Below are 3,963 nucleotides of genomic sequence, written 5' to 3'. Positions count from 1 at the left end.
CAATAAAAAGTATTATTTTCATGCTTCAATTTTTCCACTATACTATTAATTCTTGTGTTAACATCACATGTATTATTGCACACCAGTGGATAGAAAGTTTTGCCAACATCATCATTTAACAAGCACTAACAAAATCAACAGTAGAAGAATTAGACTTCAATGCTAAAAAGATTTTACTGTGAGGCACGGTTGTTTCAGCTAATAGAGCTGTGTGTGTGTCTGTATATATATAAAGTATATACATATAGATATACACATTCTTATACATATACATACATAGGCGGCCCTCGACCTAAAGATTTTTTGACTTTACAATGGTGAAAAAGTGATACACATTCAATAGAAATTGTACTTCAGATTTTGAATTTTAACTCTTCCCAGGCTAGTGATATGCAATCCAGCACTCTCTTGTGATGCTGGGAACAGCAGTGAGCCACAGCTCCCAGTCAGTCACACACTCACAAGGGTAAACAACCAATAATACACTTAAAACTATTCTGTACCCAGACAACTATTCTGTTTTTCACTTTTAGTACAGTATTCAATGAATTACATTAAATATTCAATAACATATAATAATACTTGGTCTCAGATTTTAAAAATATCTCCTGAGAATGTATTTTTTTTCTTTTTAAAACTGGACTGACTAGTCAATATTTTTAAATCTTTTAATCCATTGTCCAGTTTACCTCAAATGCATCTTTCTTTAGACAGCTAATAATTGATCCCACAAGGTCAATTTCTAGCTTCAGGTCAGTAAACAGAGTTTATCTATGACTTGGCACTAAAAGATTATGCCTTTCCTGCAGCCAGATACACAGAAAAGATAAAACAAATGCACAGCTAAAAGCAGCATGTCATAAAATATTTATCAAATTCCTGGCAAGAAATATGGTCAAGACATAAAAGTATAGCAAAAGACAAATATTTTCCATCACCATGTTTCTATCCCATAATTCAAGTGTACCATTTTGAAGGTCAATATTTTTTTAATAACTATAACAAAATAAAAAACAATCCTCAGCTTATCATTCAACAGTTTCTGACTCATTTATATTTTCTATTTCCGCCTATCCTTAATATAGACTTTTCTCAGGAGGTTAACTTAAATGTGTTTTACAAATTAAAATCCTTGTCCACACCATTTTCTCTTCCTGGAATATCTCTTTTCTGTCTGCCTTCTAAAACTGACTCTATCTGAAGGCCAAGATTTTTTCTTAAAAAGTTCATAATAATAGTAATCATATTGTATACAAGCACTATGATTTAGATAGTTTAACAAGTTCAATCATCACATCAACTTATCAGTTATACATTTTATTACAATTTTAAAATAAAGATGTTAAGACTTAGAGAAGTTTTATTTCCATGAAAACCCCATTGCCAATAACTGACAAAATAGGGATTCTAATGAAAATTACTGATTCCAGACTTTAATTTCTTACTTCTATTTACTGCTTTACATACTATATAATTTCCATTCTCACTTTTCCCACTGGAAAGTCTTCTAAATGCATTAGTGTGTTTATTAGAGAGTATTTATAATGATCACAAAGTTACCATCAAATTAGGTTAAATTGTGTCCAAGCAAAATAAATGTGACAGACATTTCATGAATATAAAAATACACGCCACAGTGAGAATTAATCTTTCCGTAGCAAATATAGATAGCATCAAAGTAAAGAAAACTAAGACTACAGGAAATACGGAAAGAAAACTCTTAAAGTATAAATTTTTTAATTTGTCTTCCAGCTCTATCACAAGACATGTGAAGGAAAAAAAAGTAACGATAGAGAAGACCTAAAAATTATAATTAACATCACTGGTTTATAATAAGAATTAATCTTCTGAAAATAGAGAATATACCTACTTACCATGAGCTGAAGGATATAAATTGACCATTGAGGTAGAAAGAGAATCTCAATACATTTTATAAAGTAAATGATAAAATTATAATATTAGAAAAAATTTTAATTTAGCACATTACCTGGTTAAAAGACACAAAAATATATGATCAGCACAGTAGACGCAGTAAAATCATTTCAAAACACTCAACACTCTTTTACGTAAAAAAAAAATTCTTAGTGGGAAATATTAACATAAACACAGCAAATGGCTCTAAATATTAGAACTATTTCCTTTCAAATCAGGAATAAAAGAGAAGTGTACATTATCATATTTTATTGGAGATCCAAGACAACATAACAGGATAAGAATAAACTCAATTTTCAAGGTAGAAAAGAATCTACAAATTATTGAAATAATAATAGGAGAGCTTAGCAAAATAATTGGATATGAAATTATTATATATACAAAGTCACTTACATTTGACAGTCAACAAACTACTAGAAAAATAATTACATACCTCATTTAAAATATCATGAGGGAATATTAAGTACTGTAGAATAAATCTAACAAAAGAATGCAAAATTTCCAAGAGAACGCTATAAATTTTTTTAGGTATTAAATAATACCTAAATAAATGAAAAACAAGTTTTTTAATTGTTAGCTATTCTACATGTCTATGGAAGACTTCAGGATTAATATCAGGCAGAACTACTAAATAACAGTGAAATGGTACTTGTCCAATTGTATATATGGATTTATTACCCATAATTAAGAAAATAACTTGATACTAGGATCAACTGATAAATGAAGGAGAAATAATCTGAGTCATCGTGCATGGTTTAGAACAGTCATCAAATTAACATAGGTACCAAAATTAATTCAATCTAAATTATCCAGTTAACTATCTTTATTTTCCCTTTTCTTACACTTCATAATACTTGCATGGAGAGCAAAGTGATAGAAATAAGGCAATTATTGGGTTTAATGTTTCTTCAAAATATTCACTACGTTTGAAAAATTTTTTAACATATGTATAAACTCATAACAGGTGACAAACACAGAAATATTTAAAAGAAAAAATATATAACCTTCCTCTATTTGCCCTCTCAATTTCCAACTTCTTTCTCATGTATGTATGTAAGTAGGTTTATACATATACATAGTATTATATATTATATAGATTATTTTGCTACTAATTTTTCTTATTTAATTCAACACAGAAATTCTTCCAGTCAGACATACAGATCTAATTTTTGTCTAATTGTTGCATAATATTTCAAGATAGAGATTCTGCAAATATTCCAAAAATTCCATATTCAAAGACATTCAGAATTTAATTTTTCAAGATTTGATCCCATAAACAGGACTGAAACATTCTTACACACCTATTCCTATTCACCTTTTTTTCACTACTAAAGGAAATGCTCCTTGAAAGGAGCATTTCTGAATTTTAAAAATCATTGTTTGTTTTATTTTAATAAATGTTGCTAGATTATTTTCTTATATATTACAGGTAATTTATAATCCCCATTGGCAATACATAATACATTTTCATTCTTCTTGTCATCACTGGAACTTATCATACTTTATTTTGCCAATTTGACAGTGAAAAATAGTATTTTATTTTGCTTTCATTTATATTTCCCCAAATATGAGTAAGACTGAGAATCCTCAAGTTTATTAAACATTTTAATTTCCTTTTCTAACTGTTGGTTCATATCATTTCTTTAGTGTCCTATTGGGTATTTTGCCTTTTTCTTATTAATTTGTAGGAAGTTTTTATTATTGTAAATAAATGATTGCATATTGTTTGGATGCCAGCCTAGCATTAATTATTTTTTGCTTCGGAGTAAGTTTCCTTTCACCCCTATGTATATAGTCTAATGTCAGTCTTATTTAGGAAGACCCCTTCCAAATTTTCACAAATATGATCCTAATTTTCTTTTAAATTATTTTTTAATTTTTCTTTTTTATTTTTGACTCTCTAGAATTTATTTGACACATGATATGTATCTGTATCTGAGGTTCTTTTTCCAACCGTATCTAGGACCAATTATGAAAGTACCATAGATTAAAGAAGTTACCTTTTCCCCCACTTAATTGCAATGCCATATT

The sequence above is a fragment of the Vicugna pacos genome, chromosome 15 (genome assembly GCF_048564905.1).
Source record: "Vicugna pacos chromosome 15, VicPac4, whole genome shotgun sequence".
Taxonomy (NCBI): domain Eukaryota; kingdom Metazoa; phylum Chordata; class Mammalia; order Artiodactyla; family Camelidae; genus Vicugna; species Vicugna pacos.
Note: the sequence above shows the minus strand (reverse complement) of the source record.